This window comes from Herpailurus yagouaroundi, unplaced genomic scaffold (assembly GCF_014898765.1).
Source record: "Herpailurus yagouaroundi ecotype Mexico unplaced genomic scaffold, PumYag 197, whole genome shotgun sequence".
Taxonomy (NCBI): Eukaryota; Metazoa; Chordata; class Mammalia; order Carnivora; family Felidae; genus Herpailurus; species Herpailurus yagouaroundi.
This window is the reverse complement of record NW_024412428.1, coordinates 26086456-26101869: the sequence shown is the minus strand read 5'-3', so window position 1 is coordinate 26101869 and position 15414 is coordinate 26086456. Positions and strand designations below refer to the sequence as shown.

General features: G+C 44.3%; 1 long non-coding RNA gene across 1 annotated transcript; it reads left to right on the top strand.

Annotated features, from left to right (window-relative positions):
• The first annotated feature begins 696 nt into the window (after positions 1 to 696).
• Positions 697 to 14998, top strand: LOC121012997 (uncharacterized). Its single transcript, XR_005782449.1, has 4 exons — positions 697 to 1060; positions 1749 to 1926; positions 13719 to 13903; positions 14950 to 14998. It is a non-coding gene; the product is annotated as an uncharacterized LOC121012997 (long non-coding RNA).
• The last annotated feature ends 416 nt before the right edge of the window (positions 14999 to 15414 follow it).

The following is a 15414-nucleotide window of genomic DNA, read 5'->3' as shown; positions in this document are numbered from 1 at the left end:
GAAGTCCAGTCGGCATTATAGCGATAAAAAGCATGTGAGAGAATGGTGGTGGCAGCTGGAAGAAGCAAAGTGAATAGATCATATCAAAATGTGAGAACCAAGATGTCCTTTCCCCAAATCCCACTGTTCTCGGATTTCTCCTTCTGGAATAACTGCACATGTATTTCTGGTAGGAAAATCGTCCCTGCTCTTTCTCCTGCCTTCTGTAGCTCCCCGTGGGGCCCAGCCCCTGAAACATTCAGGAATGACAGTGGATTCAGAAGGCCCGGGGATCCCTGGCTCTCTATCACAACCACCGATTGCCCAGACACCCGGATTCCACAGCCTTTGAGCCAGCCGAGGCCATTTGCACCACTTCGTGACTTTGCCTGCTGTCCTCACTAACGAGATTCTGCTAGTCTCCTCACACGAGGCCAGGCCTCTCAGCGCAGGCGGTGAGGAAGGTGATAAGGCCCCACAGATGCGCGCTCAGCAAACCGCGGGCTGGGCTGAAACTTGCCTCCAGCTTCTGGCCCGCTAGCCCTCTTGCGAGTCCGAGCGCGCCCTGGGGAAGCCCCGCCCCCGGCCGCCTCCGCAGCCCTATTGGCTTACTCTCCTGCCACTCAGCAGAGCGCCCGCCCCTGGGGTCGCGGGGAGGCGGGATCCCGAGTCTCCTCCCCACGTTGGCGCCTTCCAGCTCGCCTTTCCAGGCGCTTCCCTGGCGGTAGTGGTTCCGAGCCCCGGAAACGTTTCAAAGGCCTGCAGCCGACTGGCGTAGACGCTTTCTCTTTGGATTCTCACCCTGTGAGATGGACACGGCAGGGAGAATTCAGCTTTACAGGTGGGAGAAGTAAAGGTCACAGAGGTTGAGTGACTCTCCATAGAAGCACGTGCTGGGATTTTAGCAATGGTTCCAGACAGACCCCCGTGTTTTCTCCTTCCTGACGTTGGCCCAGTCGTTAACCGTTCAAAACTTATTTCGTCATCTGCGAAATGGGGACAACGATAGCCACCTTGTGAAACTGGTGTGAAGAACACAGAAAAGAACAGGAGAAGAATCTAGTGCGAGGACTGGCCTGTGGTAGGTTGTTCATGAATAGTATGTGTGTAAGCCTCAAACATTCCCAGATCTTCTGACTTCCAGTCTGGGACTTTTTGTGCTAAACCAGTTTCAGAGGTCCAGAGAACTCGGAGGGTTCAGGGATATAGTCAAGGGATTCGGTGAGTTGTCACATAGGAGAGACCCCGCAGCAAAACACACTACTCTGAGGCAAAATACTAAACATTGTTTTTACTACTACTATTAATTAGATTATACTTTATTTTTTGTCAACTTTTGTCAGGCACCGTTCTCAACCTTGTTTGTTGACTCTTCACAATGCCCTGTGAGTTGCCTCCTATTAAAACGCTCACTTTAGAGAGGGGACACTGAGGCGCAGAGAGAGGTTAAATAACACATTCATGCTTAAAAAGCTGAAAGTCGCCAGAGCTGAGATTTATACCCAACCAATCTAGCTCATAAAGCCACGCATACTGATTGTGTTTCACGCTGTGACAAAATGGGGTTGTGATAAGATCTGTCTTTGATAATACATACTTTTGTCACCATCTACAAGATGCCGCTGACTTTTTTAAAACTCCTAAAGGGCAGGAGGAAGAAAAAACGAAACAGAGAGGCACCTAACTAAGTCCTTGACTGTGGACGGACTATATATGGGCTGATTATGAGAAACTCACATGCAGGCGCTATGTTTGGAATTCCATTTTAGCTGAATGTTCCAGACTGTCACATCCCTCAGTGTCTCCATGGAAGTGCCCACTATGGGAGAATGGCCGAATGACATGATTGGAATGGAATGCAACAGTCATCTTATCTGACCACACAGATACCTGCCAGGGGAGGAATGCCTCACATCCTCATGATAATTTTGAAGACTTTCTGAGAAGGTGATAATATTATCCAATTACCTCACGATCATAAGGTGTACTGTGTTGACTGCAAACCCTGTGGGCCTCATTCAGCAGGTATCACAGAACAAGGAAAAAGGAAGATTGAGAGGGAGGTGGGACCTGGTAGCTAGAAGGAGACCAAAGACTCAAACTGAAGGTTAAATCCTGTGAGATAGGAGCAGGGATTTGTCTAGAGGACAAATCTTGGATCAGGAAGTCCAGAAGGGAATAATACCTACAGGGGAAAACTATGAACAGTTCTCTCTGGGAGCCAGGTCAGAGTTCCTGCTAAAGTGACATTGGCCTCGATAGCTGTGGTGGCCTTGAACTACACCATACGCTTCCATACACAGCTTCTGTTTGTCCAGAACACTCCTTTGACTCTTGCCCAATAAGAATCCCCAAGGTCTTGGGCTTCACCCTGCTCTTCTGTCTTCTCTTCCTCCACCTTTCCTGGTAAACCTGGGAAATTTGGAGCGTGAAGAGGGAGCCGAGTGGAGGCTACGTTTTGGCCAATAGTAGATGTTAGATGACGTTTGAACCTGACTGGTAGCAAAAGGAAGATACTTAGAGGGCCCTGTGTTCCCTTCCCCTTCTCCGTCCATATCTTTGTTAGGGGCAAAAATCACCCGTATCTGGGGCTGGGAAAGAGCAGAGAGGTACATAGACCACATCAGACGGGTTGGGGTGGTGCTGGGGGTTGGGTCTCAAGCGCTCTGTCAACATCCTGAGATGATATTCTAAGTGACCAGAGAAAATTCAGTCGCTATTAAAAAGGGAAATCTAGGGCAATCCTGGTAGAGAAATACTGGTTATGAGATTTTAGCAGTGTAATTACAGCAGAGACCGATGAGGCAAGAGGCTGTGAGCTAATGACACCATCTGCTTGGAAAGTGGAGTAAAGGGTGGCATGAGCAATAAAGTCTTACGAGACTGTGGATTAGACAGGTCAGAGGACAGCTCTGGCCTGTGGCTGCTGGACACATGAGACAGGAGCAAGACAGTGGAGCTAAAGGCCCAGGGACAGATAGCCAAGCAGTGTGGCTTCTATTCCAGAAATGAAGGGGCTTCACCAAACCACCATCCCCCAAGCTCCTCCATCCCCACCAACTGGTGATTTTCTTCGTGATATAAGTCGTGTCTACTGTGTTGCTTAGTATTCATTCCAAGAATGTCCATGTACTTTTTCTTGGGCTTTTGTTGTACATCTGCTTGATTTGGGGTACATTTACTTTGTGCTGGGCTTTTAGTAATTGGCTATAAAATGCTAACCTTTCATAAGTGATCCTAAAAACATGATTTCTACACAGTATTCTGAGTATTTACGATCTTAGAAAGGGAGACTACAGTCTTCTTCTTACAAGAAGCAGTGGGCTTAGCAGACCCTTCTGAATAGCTTGGAAGGCATAAGCCAGGGAGACCTAGGCCGAGATAAGGAAAACAGTTCTTTCATTTGGAATCCGGAACATTTAAATATAGACACTTTGATGTTCACCTTGACACCATCATTAGCAAGTGGATTTTCTAAGTATTAAGTTGACACATGTGAAGTGCTGATACTCAGTTGTTTGTTTTTTTTTTTTTTAATGTTTATTTTTGAGACAGAGACAGAGACAGAGAGAGAGAGGATGAGCAGGGGAGGGGCAGAGAAAGAGGGAGACAGAATCCGAAGCAGCTATCAGCACAGAGCCCAACGCAGGGCTCGAATTCACGAACCACGAGATCGTGACCTGAGCTGAAGTCTGATTCTTAATCGACTGAGCCACCTAGGCACTTCCTCAATCATTTTTGATGCACAACAATGGTAACTTCATGTGGCTAAATCTTCTAGAATCTCAAATATATTAGGGGATGCTTAGCTTACCTGACTGAAGGAAAAAGACTGAGGAACTTCGGAGATCTAGATCTCTGTAGAGTGAGTATTCCTAATTGTAAACAATCCACTAAAAATAGTCTTGCAGGATATCTAATTAAAAACACTAGTTTTTTTTTTCTAAAATTTTTTTTTTCAACGTTTATTTATTTTTGGGACAGAGAGAGACAGAGCATGAACGGGGGAGGGGCAGAGAGAGAGGGAGACACAGAATCGGAAACAGGCTCCAGGCTCCGAGCCATCAGCCCAGAGCCCGACGCGGGGCTCGAACTCACGGACCACGAGATCGTGACCTGGCCGAAGTCGGACGCTTAACCGACTGCGCCACCCAGGCGCCCCAAAAACACTAGTTTTATTCATTTACTCATTCACTGTAACAGTAACAAAAATCATTGAGCATCTCCTGTGTCTCAGTCACTGTGCTGAGATAGAATAAAATGATGGTCCCTGTCCTGAAGACCACACCGAATAGGAGTAAAGGAGTAAGTATGACACTGTGGACAGTGTTATGGGAAGGAGGCCTGGGAGAACAGGAGAACAGCACAGAGAAGGAGCCATGAGGGTAGGCTTCTGGGGAAAGAGAGGAGGGGATGAAGGAGGGAACGAGGGTGTGCTCTTATTAAAAGGTTTTGATGTAGGAGAGAAGAATTATAATTAACTAAATGGTCCAGGCAGGGAAGAGCATTCTACACAGAAAAGGGCAGAGACGACCACATGATTTAAAGAAACAGTTTGTGCTTAGAGTGAGCATGAATTTATTAAATCTACAGAAAGACATTTCTTAAAGGGCTTTAAGTCAGGTGCCTTGTTGTGTTCATGTTCGTAGACCCTGTGTTGAGGCTAGGACAGTGCCTAGCACATAGTAGGTGCTCAGTAGATGCTGAATTAAACTGATATGGAAGAATAAGCCTGAAGTTGAAATTTACTACATATTTAAAGGAAATTTTCTTCTCCCCTATTCCCTTTAGTCCATATTGATGAAGTTTCCATGTGTTCCTTGAAATCTTCTGTAAGAAAACATGCACTTCAGCTTATCTCTGAAAACAGATGTAGTTATGTAACCTTTTAATGTGTGCATCTAAGTAGATATCAGAAGTATGTCTTGCCTTAGGGGCTTTTTCAGTTCCTTATTTGGAATATTTATTGTATACTCTCTATAGGCAAGGCAATATGCCAGGCCCGGGAACATAGTGGTGAATAGGACAAATATAGCCCCTGCATTCAAGGAGTTTAATATTTTGTAGATAAGACAGTTATTAAATAATTAAACAAACATTTTCTAATTATAATTTGTGTTAATAAAATGGAAAACAACACACAGATGCCATGGGAATTTATAACAGAGGGCATAGCCTAGTCTGATAGCAATTAGAAAGGTGCTCAATCAGAGGTTCTTTAAGGAATACATTTAAACTGGAATTAAATGGAGAGGAAGTAAGAGTGTTCTAAGCAGAGGGAACAGCATATGTGAGGACCATGAAGAAAGGGAAACTGGCCTTCTAAAAGAAGTGATTATGTGACTGCAACTGTATGCTGATGAAAACATCTCGTATGATCCTTGTAAAGTAAAATTGATTTATCTGTCATTTTAATCCAGAAGAACCTAGCACATGAGAAGGAAACCCATTTTGTTCACTTATTCCAGCACATATTAAATAATTGCTATGTGCCTGACACTTTGCTGGGCGCTGGAAATTAAGGAGAGAAGAACCTCATGAACCTCTAGAAGTTTGTGGCCTTATGGGGAAACAGGTGAACCAACACACCATTAGAATACAGTGTGGTTATTTCTGTGCTTTAGGTAAAATACCCAGTGCGCAGGAGTGATACGATCTTGTTTGCCTGAGAGGGTCAGGGATGGCTCTCAGATGAAGTATCTGAGATCTGAAGGATGAGGCCATTCCAGAGAGTAAAAGCAGCATATGAGGAAAGGGCATGATGTAGCTGGGGAAGAACAGTGAGTCATTGGGAATGACAAGGGAATGGGAAAGGAGGTGAAGTTAGAAGACTGGGCAGAAATTAGATCTTGAAGCATCTCAGAAAGAAGTTTTTCTTTTATTCTGTTGCCAATGAGGAGACTATACAGGAGAATATGAAAGAGAGAAGAATCTAGACAAACTGCAAGGCTTACAACTCAGGAAACTGAGTGATAAGAGGCATTCAGAGAGACCATGACCGCTCCTTACTTATTTTTCAGACTTTAGCACATGATCACCAAAAGAGCTGACATGTGCATTAAGACCTTGAGGTTTTTGATCACCAGATCAGTGGTATTCTTAGGACTTCATATTCTTACAGCCAAAGAAAAGTCTTTGCAAAGACAAAAAAAAAAAAAAAAAGTCTCAAGAAAAATAAATTATGTATCAAGTCCCAGCCTCTCCCAAACACCTCCTCCTTTTTGACTCCCCCCAGTTGTATAGCTGAGGCAATATTAGTTGCCATGCATTATGTCATTACCATCGATAGCCAAATAACTACATAACCACCAGAGGGCAAATGAAAATGGCCATAAAGACACAGAGTAGTAATTATTTTTGCATTAGCACCAGCCACACTAATATCAACATAGAACAATTACCATCCCTAACCTCATAGTTATGCTATAACCTCCACATGTCTTGCAGGAGTAGATTGATGAATGGCATGGGAGGAATACGCAACAATGGGGCAGTCGTGCAGCGAGACCCCTGCATCCTATGTCTGTGGGCCATCAGCCCACAGTTGGTGGAAAGCCAGTGGGAGAAGTTGGCTTTGATTACCACTGATCTAGCCAGTCCCCAGGCAGAAACCATAATTCAGCTTCCCTTTCTTTGGGCCTCCAGGAAGTGAGCATTTGAGTGGGAGCAAAGCTACAGCAGTAATAACACAGCAGGCAGCGTCCTTTGCATTTATATCTTGTTATTCTTCCCATCACTAGGCAACCATTCTTTGTGCTTAAAACTACACATCTTTCTACATTGTAACACCTTATTCTTTGAAGTGACCATTCTGGTGTGCAGTGTTCTTAGGGGATATCTATTCTATGTATTTGTTAGGTTAACACAATAAAAAAAACCAAGCTGTTTTGAACCTCCAGCCTGATTTAGTAGCTTTTCTGTGTTCTCCTAGCATCATATTAGAGCATGGATCATAAACTTCATTTACAGTCGCATATTTGTTTGTCCATTTCTCCCTCCAGAATGAGTTCCTGGAGGGCAAGTACTATATCCTGTCTATGCTTGTAGCCACATCCAGCATCTAGCACAGTACCTGGCCACTTGAACAATCCTCCATAACTGCTGGCTGGCTGGCTGGCTGGCTGACTGGAAATGAATGAATGTTTTCCCTGAAATTCAAGTTTGGTGGTCAAAAGTATCATTATTTGGTTTAAAGAGCAAGCCAGGCTAATTGGATAGACTTGGCCAGAAAGAATTAGGCAAAATGTAAGATGAAGAGATCTTGGCCTCTCTGGTTGGGGAGGTCTGACGTGGATGAGCCAGGTACCAGCTGCAGAGGCAAAGCCATTTTACTCTTCTGGCTAGGAATATCAAGTGACTTACCCAAGGATCTGAATAGCAGAATCACAGTGAGCAAAATGGCTCATTATTGCTTAGGCCAGGAAGAAGAGCTCTCTCCAAGTAACTATTTGTGTCTTAAGTTGGATACCCTAGAAGCAGAGCTTGAGACAAGGAGTCTTGTCTAAGTGATTTATTGAGAACATGCTCTCAGAAGAAAGGGAGTGAGTAGAAAAGGGCAGAGGAAATGCCAGGATGTGACCCCAGCTGCAATTTGATTACCGTGAGCTTTAGGATTGGTACCATCTTAAGACAAGGAAGATAACTCTTTGTTTCTCCTATACGCCAGTCTCTGGCTGTGAATTGTTGTTGGGAGGAGGGAACCATAACTGCCTGGTGAATACAACTTTTGTTTTAATGGAGAGCAATTCTCTGGGGAAGGGGGCAGCTGTGAGCTGTTAGTACTCAATTCCCAGAGCTGGGGGATGGGTACAGTGGCTAGTAAAAGTAATCTAGGTATGGCACCAACAGTAGCTACTAGAATTGGGTAGTGTGAAATGATGTGGATTATAATAACCACTACCATTTATTGAGCACCTATTATGTGTCAAGTGTTGTGCTAAATGCTACATCTATATCGGTCTATCTATCTACCCGTATAGTCCTTAGAATACAGCTATTAAATAGGTGATATACTACCATTTCCATTGGACGGATGAGGAAACCCAGAAAATACCATATTTCATGCTTAAAAGATTTCCTTTTTGCATCTACATTCCTATGGATAGAATCAGGATATTGCATATCCACCTAGCCTAAATTCCATGCATTCATTCAATTCATGAATTCCACCAGTGCTTTCGAGCACCTATTACATACCACAACCGGGCTAGGCCCTAAAGAGTTATCAGTGAACTGATAGTCTTGGATCCTATCCTCAAAGGGCGGAACTAAGCCTCAGGCTCAGTTCTAATACCCATTGTGACCCATTTAAAAATATTGTTTGGACACCTGTTGTGTACCTTATGCTCCATTAGGCCTTGATCAACAAAGAATCTAGACCCCAGGCCTCTGTAGCAATCCCTTTGAATTCCTCACATAAAACATACTTCTGGGTTGGGAAAATCAGTTTTCAAGATTTTGTACAAACCGAGCAACACAGGCCCTTTCCCTGTGTGTGGAAGGATTGAACTTGGTGGTCTCCAAATCCCCTTCCAGCTCTCACAGCCTAGGATACCTTCTGATCATCCACTCTGCTCATGTCCAAATCCTTTGTGGGGGGGACTGTTGTGGTCAGAGTCATGTGTCTACTTGGCCAGGCTGTAGTCAGGTACTGAACACTAATCTAGGGGTTGCTGTGGAAGTATTTTGTAGATGTGATTAACATCTACCTAAATTGATTTTAAGTAATGATTATCTTTGATAATCTGGGCTTTATGTAATCCGTTGAAAGGCCTTTAGAGCAAAACTAAGGTTTCCCTGAGGGGGAAAAAAAAAAAAATTCCATCTGTGGACTGCAGCATCAGCCCCTACCTGAGAGTTTCCAGTTTGCTGCTGACCTGCCTTACGGATTTCAGACTTGCCAGTTAGCCTTAGAATCCCTTAAGCCAATTCCTTGAAATAAATCATTTTTCTCTTTGTCTCTGTCTCTCTCCATATATACATATGTATGTATACATATACATACATATATGTAAATGTATGTGTATATATACATATATATATACAAAATCTCTTTGTCTTTCTGTACATATGCATGTGTGTGTGTATATATATATAATATACATATATGTGTACTATAAATATACTGTATATACCATATATATATATATATATATATATATATAATCTACTAGTTCTGTTTCTCTTGAGAACTCTGAGTGACACAGGGATCCACCGTGTCCTTTTTGTCTTATAATATTGTCTGATATGGATCAGTCTCGTATCTTGTGGTATGGATATTTAAGGCCCCCATCTGGGTTACTAGGAGGCAGACAAAGCACGTGCTTTAATCAATAACACAGGGGCGCAAAAACATGAGAAAAGTTCAGCTTCTATTCAACTAACTTGTCCAGAATTTTGCAATCAGAAAATCATGCATGCAGTTCTGTGTTTTACACTTTGCTGGGATCTTTAGATTTTTGATCTGTATACGGGTGGGAGGGACTGTATCTTTTCATGTTAGGACCTATAAAGGTTTCATCCAGCTCTGTGTGTCCTCAAGTAAAATGTAAGCCCTATGAGGTCAGAGGCCAAGTCTTGTTTTTGTGTGTGTGTGACCCTACAGTATCTATACGGTGCTTAATAGACACATACACAGGACATGCTGCATCAATGTAGTTTCATTTTATTTTATTCTCCAGAGTATGTTACCTTTGGGAAACAGAAAACTGGCTCAGGTAAATGTAGGTTTGCTTGTTTTTAGGCAAATCAGTGTACCATCTCCAGGGAGAAGTTCTCCTCAGTTGGAGATTTATATCTGAAAAGCATTTGAGAGACTAGCCCTTCTCTTGTTTCTCTGGCCATTGACAGGGAGCAGGTTACTGATATGCATCAGGCTTTGCAAGCATTTAAAGAAAGATTATTTTTCACAGCAGCACATGGGCTGTTCTAACATAGGGACAAGCATTGCTGGGAGTGGGAGGAATTACAAGGAGCTTTTGCTGAGACACAGTCTAGGCTCTTTCTTGAACACAACCTGGAAAAGTAGTGTGATACGTAAACAGCAGGTGTCCAATAAATCCGTGATCATAGGTGGACTGATTATTAACCCCTGGATTATTAACACCCTTGGTGGAGAAATTAGGGAAAGGTCAAAGTCCAGAGCAGAGCTTTCTTCGAGGCCTCCTGGAGAGCACTTCTATTTATCCCCTTTCACAGAAGTTGTTTGGAAACGACATGACAGTTATCCCAGGCAGGTGTTTGTGTGTATGGAATCTGAGGATACTGAGTGATCAGCGGTCCTCCAAGCAAGTGAGCACGACTTTGCAGAGGGACAGATGTTCACCATCAGCTCAAGGTGGATGAGGTCAGCACCAGGTAGGGGCTGCCTATTGCTATGAACACCTGACCTGAGCCTTCCTCATGGTCTGAACCTTCCTTTGGCTATTGAACACAACACGTAATGTTGATGTGACCCAATATTTAATATTGGGTAAACAGCAGACGTCCAATAAATCAGTGTTCATAGGCCAGCTGAGACGTGATCCCTGGATTATTAACACCCTTGAAAGAGAAACTAAGGAGAGATCCATGTCCTTATACACATAACTTCAGCTTCACGTGAGAAGTTGTCAACTCAAAAAGACAAAGCATATTTATGGAGATCATAAGGGAGGGACTTCAAGTTGAGTCTAACCTATGATATGAAACTTCCATTAACCTGAGTGTGCACCCTGGGGTCTCCCATCCCTGGCCAAGGACGAAAAATAGTGTGCACCCTGAAATTGTGAAAATAGAGGCTAGATCTCGAGGCCCAAGAAGAATGTGGGGGCAGGTTTCCAGAATAAGCAGTTCCAGAGGATCAATAAGAAAATATCTCTGTGGAGGCGCCTGGATGGCTCAATCTGCTGGGCGTCCGACTTTAGCTCAGGTCATGATATCGCAGTTCACAAGTTCGAGCCCTGTGTTGGGCTCCGTGCTGACAGCTCAGAGCCTGGAGCCTGCTTCGGATTCTGTGTCTCCCTCTCTCTCTCTCTCTCTGCCCCTCTCTTGCTTGCACTCTGTCTCTGTCTCTGTCTCTGTCTCTCTCTCTCTCTCTCAGAAATAAACGTTAAAAAAATTTTTTTTAATTAAAAAAAAAAAAAGAAAGAAAACATCTCTGTGTAACAGTGCCCCCAAAGCAGTGAAAAGACAAAGAAAGAAACATGAAGGTCGAAGAGCCTCCACCTCATAGGTCTCTGGAAGCTCCTTCTGCCGCACAAATTCTGTCACTTTCCTACTTGTCTCTGCTTCCTGCCTTCCCCCTTTCAATGGATTCCCCTCCACACTGGCAAGAGTGAATCTCTTAATGCCCTCTCCCCACTTAGCGCCTTTGAAGTAAAAGCCCACATCCATCACAGGATACTCAGAACCTTCCAGAACTAGCCCCAACCTCTTCCTAGCCACATTCCCTCTGTGCCTCCCTTCACATTCTCTTTGGTCACAATGGTTTCACATTCTTTTAATGACTCCTTATTCTTTCAGCTTCTAGGCCTGAAATGCCCTCAGCAAAGTTATCAGAAGCTCACCAACCCTTCTAGGCCCAGTTCAAATGGGGTTTCCACCTCCTTGGGCTGAGTCCATCTGTCTTTCCTCGGTGCTTTCCTAATATTTCTCCTTTCTGTGTGCTATTGTACTCTAATTGTACAGTACATTCATACTTCAATTCTCACCAGCGTGTGAGCTTCTCAAAGCCAAGGGCAGTGTTTTATTCTTTTTGAAAACTCTTTGCCTCATTTGGTCCTTGTCACTTAATAGATCCTCAATAAATAGAGTTGGACAAATGAACCAAATAATCAGTCCAGCAGCTTAGATCTCCAAGCCCGACCTTCTGACCTTCAGCTCACACTCAGGTATTTTTCTCAAGCATTTTCCATTTGACTGTTGCTCTGAAAATCCATGCTCATTGCTGTGTCTGACTTGCACCGCTCCCTCATATTTCCATATATTCTGTATATTCATGGTGCCTCAATGCGTAATTTGTACTCATATTGCAGGAAATGATACAGTCTTCTCAAAGACTATATTGCATCCAGCATTAAGCAGTGAATACTACTTAAGTCAATGATTTGTGATATTTTTCTGTCATTCAATTCTGTGCTCTGAAAAAAAGAGAGAATGGCAGGCAGGATCAAAATCTTGTCCAGAATCTGGTCCAGGAATATCCACTATTAGAGGGATGGGGACTTGGATACCCTCACTGCCTTCCTGCACTTATTCTGTGTTTGAGAGTTGCCCTCAAATACACACGGACCCCTCTTTGATTCCTTGTTCAGGGAAAGGCTGATTAGTGACCTCCCAGAAGTCAGGTGCAGCCCTTGGGCCAAGACAGAGGCAAGAAATATGCTGTGACACCCCCCTCCCGGCCTCCAAAGACCTTGCTTAGTAGGGGTGGGGTGTGGGTGCTCTGCTCTTCAGAGGAGAATCATGTTTGTAACCAAGGCATAATTCAGCTTGAATCAACACCCAGAATGAGCAATAACAAACGAGAGCTTTTTGTCATTGCTGTAGCTCCATGAACAAGATTATCTAAGCAATTAGAAGATAATTATTGTCTACATTCAGAAGGACAGAAGTGTCAGAATGAGACCAGCAGAAGCAGTGACATGGTGGATAATTTATTAGTTGTTGAGTGGCTGTTTTTCTCTCTCCAGGCCTTTGTGAGAGAAACATCCAAATGCCACAAGTACATCCCCGGGGAGCCGCAGGGTGGCAGGAGCCCAGGGTGTGGGAACATAACTGCCTTTTATCTGCTCTGATTTGGGCTTTATCAAATCTTTTGGCTCCCAAGGCATTCTGCGGCAGCAATGTTCATGATGTCCTGGGACTGGGCCCATTCTGCCAGCTGCAGAGCACACGAGAGCCCGAGGGTCTGCAGAGGCTTCTAGCTCTTCCTCCTCCTGGGCCTCAGAGTTTGTGCTGGCTGCACTTCGGATAAGCTCTGACCAGGCTCCTTTCTAAGTTCTTCTGAGGCTCCAGCCTTGTCTCCTTTCATTCCAGATTGATTTCTTCTGGGCTCTGTGCCTGTGGGAGACTGTAAGGCTAATGATAAACAAATACAGGGGTAACGATGGGTTTTGCCCCCTTAGGAGAGAGTGGTGGGGCGTAAAGACTTTTGTAGGACTCTAGACATTTACCTGTCCATCTGTCTGTTCATCTATCCATCTTCACCTAAATCTATACATCCATATATGCATCTATACACACATACATTCGTTCAGTAAAGCTTTGTTGTGCTCATTCTGCTCAGAGACCAGGGAGATTTTGCACTGAGGTTGCTCATAGCAGAGAGGAACACAGACAAGAAACGACATAAGCATCAGAGATCATTCTCTCCCATCAGCTTGGAGGCTCTAAGGAGACACGGAGATACCCACACACTCCGCAAAGGCCAAGCAATAGTTTATACATAAAGTTTCAGCTTCCCAGGAAGATTTAAATAGGTGAAACCTACTGTTGCCAGTGTTTGGTCATATAAAGGACACTCTGAGCCCTGTGGTGACCATCCAGAGCTCTCTATCTTGTCTGCGTTTTCTCACACCAAGGCCCCTACTTTCCCTATATCCCCACGTTCCTACACACACCCAGACACACACACACACACACACACACACACACACACACACACCCTTTCCATTTGCACCAGCCATACCCAGGCATTGCAGCTCTCTGACACAATGAGTTGTTTCATACCTTTGTTGTCCTTCTGTTCTGTCTTCCAGGGCCTGGTGAGACCAACACAGCTCCTGGACAGGGTCCACCACCTCCATCACTGTGCCTTGTCCCTGTCTTCCTTGCACTAGTGTGTGTGTGTAATCACAGGTCACCTACTGACTGTGTGCATGGAAAGCTCACTTATCTTTGCATCTGTGGGACCCAGAACAAAAGCCATGAAGTATTTTGAAACGTAAGTAATGTTAAATATTCAAGTATCTTTATTGTTCATTATATTTCTCTCCTATTCATTTGTTCACTAATACAATGTCAGATGCTTATTGAACACCTACTGTGTGTCAGGCTATATGCTCAATCCAATTTTCATGGTCTCTTCCCTTAAAACTGTCCTACACCAGCATCTTAAAGGGTTGTGCTAATAGTGTGTGTTCAGGTTTTGGGGCGAGTAGGAGAAAAAAATTACCAGCTTATATTTACACAAGTGATTTATGCTTTTTACAAAGCATTTTAGAATCCTTTGATCAAGATCATGCATGGTCAGGTAAGGAGGGTTTTGCTTATTCCAGCTCGGTGACACTGGGAGGCAACATGGTTCTAAAATCTGAGCTATGTGTCCTCTCTGGAGCGAGTATATGTGCTCACCAGCTCCGGATGCCACTTTGAAACAGGGGTGGGTAACAGATGGCATTTGTGCCACTCAAAGCATTGCAGGTGGCACTCAGCCACTTTGCCACATTACTATCACTTTGCACTCTTTTTCTCCCTTTCCCTTCTTTCCCTCTCCTATTTGCTGTCTTTCCTTTCCCTTCCCCTTTCTCTCTTCCAGATGATACTATTATCCCATTCATAGGTGCCCTTAGGTTTTGCTCAGCATCTGACACTTGATTTACTTTCATTCCTAAACTGGATTACACTGAAACTGCAGAATGTGAGATGAGGGGAGGGAAGAGACAAAACTGGTCCAGCTTCTGTGTCCCTCAGGATGACTCTATTCCCTGCCCGACACCCTGAGGTGAAGGAGCTGCACCAGCTGCTCAGCCTGGGCCATAAACCAAGAAGGACCCAGGAAAGGGATAGTATGGCATTGTCCGGTTTAAGCTGAAGAACTTCAAAGATACACTCAGCTCTGTGCAGACGAGGGTCTGGAAACGGAGCCTAGGCTTTCTCCTTAGGGCTTCACATTGTTGCAAAGCCAGGGAACAGGAGCAGAAAGGCAGTGCTTGCCCGGCGCCTGGGTGGCTCAGTCAGTTAAGTGTCTGACTCTTGGTTTCTGCTCAGGTCATGATCTTGCAATTTGATGAGTTCCAGCCCCGCATCCGGCTATGCACTGACAGTGCAGAACCTGCTTGGTATTCTCTCTCTCTCTCTCTGCCCCTCCCCTACTTGCGCTGTCTCTCTCAAAATAAATAAATAAATAAATAAATAAACTTAAAATTTTTTTTTAAATAAAGAAAGGCAATGGTTGCTTTCACCCAACACACACAGAAAACCCCTTTCTCCCAGCAGTGGTTTCTCCAAACCCTGCCCAGGAATAGTGAATCTTGACTGACCCTGATTTATTGGAGCAGAAGAGGAAAAGAAACAGCAGGCCCTAAATGTCAAGGTGAGGAGTGTAGCCTGGCAGAACGAGAGCCAAGAGTGTTCTGTGGGGTGGAGCACGTGACTAGGATCCTCAGGCCCAGAGGGACCAGGAGCCAGTTCAAGTGGGAGGTGTCGGGAATGCAAAGTCGGCTGTAGACTCAG